This window comes from Lepidochelys olivacea (genome assembly GCF_965140295.1).
Source record: "Lepidochelys olivacea isolate rLepOli2 genome assembly, chromosome: 24".
NCBI classification, from domain to species: Eukaryota; Metazoa; Chordata; order Testudines; family Cheloniidae; genus Lepidochelys; species Lepidochelys olivacea.
In genome coordinates, this window is record NC_140434.1 from 12,870,680 (window position 1) to 12,883,103 (window position 12,424).

Below are 12,424 nucleotides of genomic sequence, written 5' to 3' on the forward strand. Positions count from 1 at the left end.
AGCAGCCTTTGGCGGGACAGTACTGAGAGTATCAATTCAGGACAAATTGCTTAGAGCAGGGCAGTCACAGCCCAAGGCTGGGGGTCCTTTGCACACCAAACCAGCCAAACAGAGAGGAGTTCGGTTTTACCCCACTGGCTAACCAGAAGTCATACAAGCAATTCCCTCAGACACTTTAGTTTCCCAGTATCACCACATGCACCACTCTTTATGGGGACGAATGGTTATGAAAACCAATACCCCAGTAAAAGAAAAAAGGTTCTCCCGATCCCAAAGGACCAAGCCCTAGACCCCGGTCAATATACCAGTCAGATCTTATCCACAAATCACACTGTTGCCAATCCTTTAGAATCTAAAATCTAAAGGTTTATTCATAAAAAGAAAGAAATATAGATGAGAGTTAAAATTGGTTAAATGGAATCACATACATACAACAGTTGCAAAGTTCTTAGTTCAGGCTTGTTTCAGACTTGATGGGATTACTGCTGATTTATACCAATCAAGTCTCTGGAGTACAAACATCCCAGCTTGGATGGGTCATTCAGTCCTCTGTTCAGAGCTTCAGTTTCAAGCACTGTTCCTCCAGAGGTCAGAAGCAGGACTGAAGACAAAATGGAGGGGTTTCCAGTGCCTTTTATATCCTCTGCCATATGGAAGGACCATTTGTTCTTACTGTGGAAAATCACAGCAGCAAGATGGAGTTTGGAGTCACATGGGCAAGTCACATGTCCATGCATGACTCAGTTTGCAGGCAGCAGCCATTGCTCACATGCCACCTTGAACATTCCCAGGAAGGCTTCGCAGATGTGGATTGGCGTCTGTCATAAAATAAAAGGAAGGGTAAACACCTTTAAAATCCCTCCTGGCCAGAGGAAAAACCCTTTCACCTGTAAAGGGTTAAGAAGCTAGGATAACCTCGCTGGCACCTGACCAAAATGACCAATGAGGAGACAAGATACTTTCAAAGCTGGAGGGGAGGGAGAAACAAAGGCTGTCTCTGTCTGTGTGATGCTTTCCTTAGAATCATAGAATATCAGGGTTGGAAGGGACCTCAGGAGGTCATCTAGTCCAACCCCCTGCTCAAAGCAGGACCAATCTCCAATTTTTGCCCCAGATCCCTAAATGGCCTCCCTCAAGGATTGAACTCACAACCCTGGGTTTAGCAGGCCAATGCTCAAACCACTGAGCTATCCCTCCCCCTTTGGGGCCTGATCCTTTTTATTTCAGATCTGCTAGAGGTTTCATGCAGGGGAAGCCTAAGCTACAAGGACTGAGATCCCAGTTCTAACTGAATCGCCCTGAAATATAAACATTGGACTATTACCTATGAATTATTTCTGAAAGAACTCTTTGCAACTACAAAGCTCACCATCTCTGCTATGAATCTGAACCTCAAAAACTGAACTCATGTCTGTGTGTATATTGATCTTTTAACTTATACTCTCACGCTTTTCTTTTTTAATAAATTTTAGTTTAGTTAATAAGAATTGGCTGTATGCATGAATTTGGGTGAGATCTGAAACATTCATTAACCTGGGAGATAATGTGTCTGAGCCTTTGGGATTGGTAGAACCTTTATTTTATATGATGAAATAAGATTTTCAGAAATTTTTATCATATTTGACTTGGGTACCTGGATGGAGTCCTGAGGCTGGGTTACTTTAAGGGAATGGTGTTGTTGGTTTCTGGACAACCAGTGAGGTAATAAAGAAACTGTTTTATGCTGTTTTGGTAAATCTAAGTATTGGACTATCTATCATCTTTGGGAATTATCTGCCCATTCTTTGCTGTTCACCCTAATTGAGTGACCTCAGATGTCCCACTGGGACCCTGGTCACAAAGATATTCTCCTCACTCTTCAGAGTAACAGCCAAGTTAGTCTGTATTCGCAAAAAGAAAAGGAGGACTTGTGGCACCTTAGAGACTAACCAATTTATTTGAGCATGAGCTTTCGTGAGCTACAGCTCACTTCATCGGATGCATACCGTGGAAACTGCAGAAGACATTATATACACAGAGACCATGAAACAATACCTCCTCCCACCCCACTCTCCTGCTGGTAATAGCTTATCTGAAAAGAAAAGGAGTACTTGTGGCACCTTAGAGACTAACCAATTTATTTGAGCATGAGCTTTCGTGAGCTACAGCTCACTTCACTCACGAACGCTCATGCTCAAATAAATTGGTTAGTCTCTAAGGTGCCACAAGTCCTCCTTTTCTTTTTGCGAATACAGACTAACACGGCTGTTACTCTGAAACCTGAGCTTATCTAAAGTGATCATCAAGTTGGGCCATTTCCAGCACAAATCCAGGTTTCCTCACTCTTGTTATATCATATTTATTGAAAATAGTGTCACACTAACTGTAAGGATGCCTTTGTTTACATGTTAGTTTGAACATTCCCAGGAAAGCTCAGGTGTTGATCGGTGACTCCCAAAGTTCATTGTCAGTTAAGTGTTTCTTGACTGAGCATTTCTCAAGAAGCTGACCAAATGCTTCCCTGAGGCTACTTAGAATCAAACACATTGAGATACAAGTACAATAGCCAATAGTACAAGAGCCAATATTCATAACTTCAGCTACAAACCTGATACACACATACAGACATCATAATCATAACCAGCAAATCATAACCTGGTCATAGACACCTCACACAACAGCCTTTGTACTATATTTGCTGCAAATATATAACAGCGGGTACAACAATGATCTATACGGTCACAGTTTATGTCAATAACGTCACTCTAACACTACATATAAACTATGAAAATAGGTATCTAAAAATCACCTCCAGTCCCTCAGGAAGTTTTCTCATATCTCGTTTCATCGCACAAGGAGTAAATTATTAACAATACTTTTGCTTCCATTAATGTGATCTGTAAGTGTAAATACACATCCAGATGTTATTGACAATATGATAATTTCAACAATTGTATAATGATTTTTCAAAGCACTGCATGCAGATATTCTATTTGTAACGTCTCACTAATACACAAGAGAAAATCATATTTTGAATTCCTGGCTTAAAACACTATGGGGTGTCAAACTTTAGCAACATGAGGACCCCATTTTGATTTAAAAATTTTCATGGACCCCAAGCACTCCTACTCAGCCCCAGGCTACAGCCCCATTCCACCCCTTCCCCCAAGCCCGCCCCCCGCCCCACCTCTTCCTGCCCCCTGCTCTACCCCTGCCCCTCTTCTTCTCCACCTCTTTCTGCCCCCTCTCCCAAGCATGCCCCATCCCTGCTCCTCCTCTTCCCTCCCAGTGTCCCTTGCATGCCACTGAACAGCTGTTCCGCAGCCTGATGGAGGGGAAGGCATCGATCAGGGGGCCGACGGCCCCGGATATGACTCGTGGACCCCCTGGAGTGCCCTTGTGGACCTCCAGGGGTACAAGGACCCCAGTTTGAGAAATCCTGCACTACAGAGTATCTTCTTTAACTATACGTTACCAACATAATAACAAATTCTTCAAACAAGCATTTAATTTTTAAACTGCAGTTCTTGGAATTTCAAGCCTTAGACTGAAGTTCCATTTTCATTTGTATTTATTAAACTTATTGAAACCCCACAATACAGGAAATTATATGATAGCCTCACATCTGTATATCTGCATATTATGCAGTACTACATTAGTGGTTACAATCCCAAAGTATAACAATGGAAAACATCTTACTGCAATAACCCAATGACCTGGTATGGTGTAAGGAAGCAATTAATATCACTTTGCATAATTCCACTCTGTATTCATTGAAAAAAAGAAAAAAATGCAGTTATATTTGTCAATGAAGCAAATCATGCCATATAGATTACATTGTATTTCCCAATTTCAGTTCATGCTTACTATTACTCATTCCCCAGCATAGTATTTGCTGTTACTTATGACTGTGCTTAACGGCCATTATGAAAATGTGTTTTGCCCATGTTACGCATGAACATGACTAACATTTATCTTCTCAGATTTCCTTTCTCTTGCTTGGCCAGACATAATGCTAGTAGACTTGTGTCATAAATATAAAGGGAAGGGTAAACCCCTTTGAAATCCCTCCTGGCCAGGGGAAAGCTCCTCTCACCTGTAAAGGGTTAAGAAGCTAAAGGTAACCTCGCTGGCACCTGACCAAAATGACCAATGAGGAGACAAGATACTTTCAAAAGCTGGGAGGAGGGAGAGAAACAAAGGGTCTGTTTCTGTCTGTATGCTGGGTCTTTGCCGGGGATAGACCAGGAATGGAGTCTTAGAACTTTTAGTAAGTAATCTAGCTAGGTATGTGTTAGATTATGATTTCTTTAAATGGCTGAGAAAAGAATTGTGCTGAATAGAATAACTATTTCTGTCTGTGTATCTTTTTTGTAACTTAAGGTTTTGCCTAGAGGGGTTCTCTATGTTTTTGAATCTAATTACCCTGTAAGATATCTACCATCCTGATTTTACAGGGGGGATTTCTTTATTTCTATTTACTTCTATTTTTTATTAAAAGTCTTCTTGTAAAAAACTGAATGCTTTTTCATTGTTCTCAGATCCAAGGGTTTGGGTCTGTGGTCACCTATGCAAATTGGTGAGGCTTTTTATCCAACATTTCCCAGGAAAGGGGGGGTGCAAGTGTTGGGAGGATTGTTCATTGTTCTTAAGATCCAAGGGTCTGGGTCTGTAGTCACCTAGGCAAATTGGTGAGGCTTTTTACCAAACCTTGTCCAGGAAGTGGGGTGCAAGGTTTTGGGAAGTATTTTGGGGGGAAGGACGCGTCCAAACAGCTCTTCCCCAGTATCCAGTATTAGTTTGGTGGTGGTAGCAGCCAGTCCAAGGACAACGGGTGGAATATTTTGTACCTTGGGGAAGTTTTGACCTAAGCTGGTAAAGATAAGCTTAGGAGGTTTTTCATGCAGGTCCCCACATCTGTACCCTAGAGTTCAGAGTGGGGGAGGAACCTTGACAACTTGGCTTGTACCTGTGGTCTGACAATAATTAAATGGATTAATCCTTCTGGCACACATAGAACATAATGTAGTTCATAAATACATCCGTGGAAGGGCTCCTTACTGTTACACAGACATAAGTTATGTAAGATGGATTACAAACCTTTTCTTTTTAAGACCACATGTGGTCCTTCTTACTTGCTTTAAAAACTGATTAACCAGTACACATACTGAAGTGATGGCCCCATTGAACTTTATATCAAAACTAACATTGCCTTCGTCGAGGATTGTACCTCAGGTATATATCTCAAAAGACTTTTGAGAACATATTTGGGAGCAGTAAATATAGCAAAATGCTACAATTAGTGGCATATATCCACACTTCCATGCTATTTGGACTTAAATATGTTTTCAAATGTATTCGTGTGATGGTTTAATTAATTAATTTGATATTCCCATATAGCGTCACAATAGGTGGCCTTTCCACTTATTTTCCTGATTGACCACACAACAGAAATACACATCAATTACCTACAATAGGTGATGAGGGAATAGTGAACATTTCAAAAATATCTGACAACTCAATCCAGTCACCATCCATGTTTACCGCTATTTAAATTTACCTTATCACCCAACCAGCTTCTTGGCATCAGGCCATAAAATGACGTCAGGCAAACTGATTTTTCTCACTTTGGCCTCCAGTCTCTCTGTAACCGATGTGTCTGGACATGTTACTGGAAAAGAAATGTAACAAATTACATGCATGGCACTATAGTTTTCTTTTTCTCTGTTTTACCATTTTGTATGCTGCCATTTTTACATTAAAATTTTTACCACACTTCATCAATGGAAGTATATTAACAAATTGTTTTAAAAAAACATAAATGTGGTAAGCAGTTACCTTTGTGAAACTGTAAATGCTCTGTAAGTGTGTCATCAACATCGCTTGTATCGCCACTTTCAACTTCTTCTGCTGCACAAGCCTTTTCTTCCCTGAGTGTGACCACCACGTTTATCACTGGGATCTCATAAGGCTTCTGAGATCCCTCGCCAACCATTTTTCCAATCTCTTCTGTGGGGACTGTTTTTTCAAGGTCACCCACTGCCGTTTCCATTTCTGTGTTTTCCTCTGAAGATCCATTTTCAGCACCTAACATTAATGGTTCTTTCAGTGGTTTTAAAGATATTGTCCGTAGATCCCAATTTCACTGAGATGGTTTCCACTTTAACTTTTTTACCCAGTGGTAGCTCTGTATGGTCCATGGTTGCAGTAGATTGCTGTGACCCACCCTTTCTTGTTCTCCTTCTTGCATTCAGTAACATAACACATTCCCCAACCTTGAACTCTTCTAGCATAGTGTATTTATTGTTTTTCTTGGGCTTTAGAAATATCATTCTCATAATCTTTCTTACATGTCAAATTTTTGCTGTAAACTTTCTACTATTGTTCACTGAGTTCCTTGAAATTGGGTGTCTTTGTAAACAAAGGGAGAAGGGGTTGTATTGGTGAAATGAAGAACCACAAGATAACTTACATTTACATGCAAGCTGATGGTACTTAAATACAAATACCATGTAATCATCTGAGACATGGTCTGGAAACGTTCCTTCAAAATCATACAATAGTTGAAAGGGTGACATTAGGAACGCTAATGCTAGTGCGCAGAGCCCTACCAATTGGAACCTTAGCCCTAGCTCCAACTGGCCTACCTATAAGAACCCTTACACTAGGGCTGGGGGCCCTACCTACAGGAAACCTAACCCTAATTCAATAAGGCCAACCCTTAGGAAATGTAACCCTAGCTCCATGTGGCCTACCCATAGGAATCCTAACACTGGGGAGGCCCTACCCATAGGAATCCTAACCCTAGGGTAGGGAGCCCTACCCATGGGATCCATAACCCTAACTCCAAGTGGCCTACCCATAAGAACTGTAACCCTGGGATGGGGTGCTACCATAGAAACTCTACCTCTAACTCCAAGTGTCCAACCCATAGGAACCCTAACTGGAACTACAACTGGCCTACACATAGGAACCCTAATCCTAGGGCAGGGAGCCCTACCCATAGGAACCATAAACCTAACTCCAAGTGGCCTATCTATAGGAACCCAAACCCTAACTACAAGTGGCATACCCATAGGAACCCTAATCCTATCTTGAAGTGGTCTACCCACACGAACCCTAACCCTAAATCCAAGTGACCTACCTATAAGAACACTTACACTAGGTCTGGGAGCCCTACCCACAGGAAACCTAACTCTAATTCAATATGGCCTACCCTTAGGAGCCATAACCCTAATTCCAAGTGACCTACCCAAAGGTACCCTAACACTGGGAGGGGGAGCCCTACCCATAGGAACCCTAACCCTAGGGGGAGAGCGTACCCAAAGGAACCTTAATCCTAACTCCAAGTGGCATACTCTTAGAAAACCTAACCCTAACTCCAAATTGCCTACCCATAGGAATAGTAACCCTAGGGCAGGAAGCCCTAACTCTTAACTCCAAGAAGTACACCAGACTTTTTTCAGGGGAAAATGCAATACGTCACGTTTATAGTAGATAAAACAATTAGCATATGCATTCACACACACACACACACAAGCACACAAGTCAATGTTGTAGTTACCAGTCCAGAGTCCGGATCAATCTAGTGGCCAGCTAGGTTAATCACGGGTAGGGAGGAGCTGAGTTCTGTCAGTCATGACATGATGCTGCAAGGAAGTCTTGGCAGGATGAACCCAAAGTTTCTATGCAAGGGACCCTGTTTATATAGTGATTTTCCTTCATTGGGACCAATAAGTTGTGCACCATCATGCTGTAATCAATTGTTGTTTGACGAGTGCTTGTTTTCTTAAATTGTCCTTCTCATCCTTTATCTTGTTCTTTCATCAAGTCTCTCAGGGAGTTACCCCATGCTGGTTATGATCACAGCTATTTTGTCCCCATTGATAGGTGCCTGTCTCAACTTTAGAGTCGTCAATCTGCTCTCTTCTGAAATGCCAATAGGGACGTGTTGTAATCTTCTGGCGCCCTTGCTTCTGTCTTTGGTTCCTCCCTAGAACATCTGCTTCTGCGATGACCTTCACACTTAACTCTTAACACACGTTCCTCATTCACACACATAACAGAATTGATTTACACAGTACATTTTGAATAGAAACATCAAGTTGCAAGGCAGAAGGGGAAACGAATGCATTCTTTTACTTATTTTAAAATGCTAAACCTACAACAAAGTGGTGACCCGAAATGGCATGTTAATGCCTTGAAATCAGCTCAGACACAGATTCTGATTATACACCAATACATTTAATACATGCAATATTATTCTTTAGCCTTCGTTCTAAATTATATAATATAACAACGTAAAATCCTACTACTACAATAGAAACTCTAACTGGAACTCCAAGTCGCCTACCGATAGGAACCCTAAACCTAGGGCAGGTTGCCCTACCCATAGGTACCCTAACGGTGGAGCCCAACCCATAGGCACACTAACCCTAACTCCAACTCTTCTAACAGTAGGAAACAACTGCAACTGGCCTACACATGCCATTCCTCATGGCATACACATTCCTCATGCACAGCACCCACCCTGCTCCCCTTCACATCCCTGACTGTCCCCATTCCTCATGCACAGCACCCACCCCGCTCTCCTTCACATCCCTGACTGTCCCTGATTCCTTATGCACAGCACCCACCCCGCTCCCCTTCACATCCCTGACTGTCCCCATTCCCAGCACCCACCCAGCTCCCCTTCATATCCCTGACTGTCCCCGATTCCTCATGCACAGCACCCACCCCGCTCGCCTTCACACCCCTGACTGTCCCCCATTCCCAGCACCCACCCCGCTCCTCTTCACATCCCTGACTGTCCCCTCTAGGGACCGAATGGCTAGGCAGCAGTTCTGCAGAAAAGGACCCAGGGGTTACAGTGGACAAGAAGCTGGATATGAGTCAACAGTGTGCCCTTGTTGCAAAGAAGGCCAATGGCATTTTGGGATGTATAAGTAGGGGCATTGCCAGCAGATCGAGGGACGTGATCGTTCTCCTCTATTTGACATTGGTGAGGCCTCATCTGGAGTACTGTGTCCAGTTTTGGGCCCCACACTACAAGAAGGATGTGGAAAAATTGGAAAGAGTCCAGCGGAGGGCAACAAAAACGATTAGGGGACTGGAACACATAACTTCTGAGGAGAGGCTGAGGGAACTGGGGATGTTTAGTCTGCGGAAGAGAAGAATGAGGGGGGATTTGATAGCTGCTTTCAACTACCTGAAAGGGGGTTCCAAAGAGGATGGATCTAGACTGTTCTCAGTGGTAGCAGATGACAGAACAAGGAGTAATAGTCTCAAGTTGCAGTGGGGAAGATTTAGGTTGGATATTAGGAAAAACTTTTTCACTAGGAAGGTGGTGAAACACTGGAATGAGTAACCGAGGGAGGTGATGGAATCTCCTTCCTTAGAAGTTTTTAAGGTCAGGCTTGACAAAGCCCTGGCTGGGATAATTTAATTGGGGATCGGTCCTGCTTTGAGCAGGCGGTTGGACTAGATGACCTCCTGAGGTCCCTTCCAACCCTGATATTCTATGATTCTATGATTCCTGAAGACCAAGTTTGTCAGCTAGTTTCCTCTCTTCCCCAGAGTACTGAGGGGTCGGAAGCTTCCCCACTGATGAGATGAGGGTATGCATGTGGGCATCCTCAGCTTCCGGTGGAGTCAAGGTGGCGGCATGCTTGGCTTCTCTGTCCACCCTGGCATTGCCCCTGGCCACGTCTTGATTTTCCCTTTGATGGGCTCTACAGTGTACCACTGCTACTTCCGAGGGGAGTTGTACGGCTTCTAGGAGCCAGAGAATATGGGGCCCGTACTTGACTGGGGAGTCTTGGGACGTTAGCATTCCCCTTTGCTTCCACAGGCCAGCATGGGCATGTAGCACTCCAAAAGCATATTTTGAATTGGTAAAAATGTTGACCCGCTTTCTCTTTGACAGTTCGAGCGCACGGGTCAGGGCTACCAGCTTAGCCAGCTGGGCAGAGGTCCCGGTGGGCAACCCCTTAGCCTCTACGGTATCATGGAGGGTCATGACAGCATAACCCGCCCTCCTTTGCCCATTCATGACAATACTGCTACCATCAGTGTACCACTCATAATCCGCATTTGGGAGCGGCTGATCCTTTAAGTCCTGGCGGCTGGAGTATTGGGCATCTATGATCTCTAAACAGTCGTGTTCCTGTTCCTCTGTTTCTGGCAAGAGGGTGGCTGGGTTAAGGGTGGGGCAAGACTGCAGGGTGACCTCGGGGTTCTCTAACAGCTTAGCCTGATACGGAGCTATCCGAGCCTGGGTCCGGACCATATGGGGAGTATATATTTGCATAACCCCTCCCAATGTTAGCTTCTCGGCTTCCTCGAGTACTAGGGCAGTAGCCATGACTGCCCGTAAACATGCCGGCCAACCCTTTGCAACCTGATCCAGTTGCTTAGAAAAATAAGCCACGGGACATTTCCAGGTCCCCAACAACTGGGTTAGCACTCCCAGGGCCACCCCTTTTCGTTCATGTATATACAATCGGAATGGCTTAGAGAGATCCGGCAGACCCAGGGCTGGATCTCTGCTAGGGGGACTGCGTCCTCAGCAGTGAGGACATTATTTGGATCCCTTTCGTGTCTCTGCTGTGCCTCCTCCCTTCCCTTAGCTGTAACCTGATTCCGCTCCACCTCAGACAACAAGGTTCTCAGGAGGATATTACAGTCGTCCCAATCCGGCTTGTGACTACTGAGGCACCCCTTGAAGACTGAAATAAACTGACTTGGGTTTGTGGAGAATTCCCCAGCCTGTGTTTTAAAAGCTGCTAAGTCCATTGGATTGAATGGCACATGGGTGTAAACTTGCATGGTGGTGGCCTGGCATCCGTCTACCCCGGGCGAGCCACAACAGTCTCGGTAATCAAAGGATAGAGTCCCACCGAGGGGGCAATCTCTGTAACCGGAGGCATCCTACCCTTATAAGGTGGGGTTGTGGGGGCCGAAGAGGACACCGAATCTGCCATTACAACATTGGGGGGTACTGGGGGCTAACATTAGCTACTACCGGTCCTGTTGGAGTCAAATTACATCTCTGTAGAACATCTGTTCTATCTCTTAAAGCCATAAACGCTTGTGCATACAGATGTTCATTCCATTTACCCGTTCGCTGACAAAACAGAACTAATTGGAGGATCGTATTATAATTGACTGACCCTCCCGGTGGCCACCGTTCCTGGTCCTCTAGCTGATATTGAGGCCAGTCTACTGTACAGAACCTTTTTAATTTGCCTTTTGTCATTGAATCCGATCCAAACACTTTCCAGTTTGCTAGAATGCATTCTAGGGGCGTGCACTGTGCCCTGCCTGTAGTATTCTGTCCCTGTCCCATATTCCCGGGTGACTCTGGGAGTCCCCAGGTCTTAACAGAGAAAGTCCAGACCACTGGACTGTTCATACCTTTTCCAAGGGACCAGTTCCCCACCGTCGCCAGCAGTTGCTTCTCCACTATAGGGGCGCGTTGCACCATTGTGCCCTCTGGGGTCAAGCAAATCGCATCTCCTCCAAGGCCTCCCAATGAACTCATTGGTGCGCACTGGGCGTTGGTCGTCGCCGCAATCCGTCGACCGCCAGGAGGGGTCCGGGCAAGGCTAAATAGCAGCCTCGAGTCCCATCTGGGGTTCCAAGAACTGTTGCTGGCACAGAGTGCCCGAGGCAAGCAACAGCTGGGTTCGTTATCCGGTATGCGTCGCGCCAATGACCACAACGGGGTGGAGAAGCAGAGAGATTTATTTGAAGCTTCAAATAGGGCGCAGGGAGACGGAGCTGTCTCAAATCCTGCAGCCCCGCATGCAGATTCCAGTATACATTTTATACCTTTGCCTACTTCACTACACAAGTTTATGCAACCAATTACCTGTTGCCCCGTACAATACCATAGCCAATCAGCTAAAGCAGCCAGTTGTGTTTTTCCTCAGTAGCATTGCCCGAGCCTTGCCTTATTTGGTCCTATTTGTTACTAGTTTTTGCTAAACATTTCTGCCTTATCTATACCTTTCCCAGGCCGAAGCTGGCCTTGGCTAGCGAGCCGTGTGCAAACCTGTCTGTTTGTGTGCTAGCTTCCTCATAATTTTGCAGGGTCACAGAAAGTTCAAGGAGCGGAGGGGCTTCAGTTTGCCTGGGCCTAGAGCAAGAGGGCTTCATCGACACTCGTGGTCTTCCACCCTCCCGACTTACCTAGGGTAGTGCCCAGTGTCACCAACAGGGGTGTTTATGCTGGGGGGGAGTTGTGAGGGGCGGGGCCGGAAGGAGCCATCTCACCCCCTCCCGGCTCTCTCCCCGTCCCTGTGTTCAGGTGGGAGCAGCCGGGGCAGTTCTCCCTGCCGGCGGAGCACCGCCAGGGCCTCACCTTGCAGCAGTGGCTGGAGCGCTGGACCCTGGCCCTCAAGACCCTCCAGCAGCACAGCTGGGCCTGATGGCCCTGTCCTGG

At 45.2% G+C, this 12,424-nt stretch overlaps 1 long non-coding RNA gene across 1 annotated transcript; it reads right to left on the reverse strand.

Annotated features, from left to right (window-relative positions):
• Window positions 1–379: 379 nt before the first annotated feature.
• LOC311512554 lies at window positions 380–11,792 on the reverse strand. The gene is made up of 4 exons (XR_014709472.1): window positions 11,395–11,792; window positions 5,540–5,650; window positions 2,789–2,876; window positions 380–818 (listed from the first exon to the last, which is right to left on the reverse strand). It is a non-coding gene; the product is annotated as an uncharacterized lncRNA (long non-coding RNA).
• Between the last annotated feature and the right edge of the window lie 632 nt (window positions 11,793–12,424).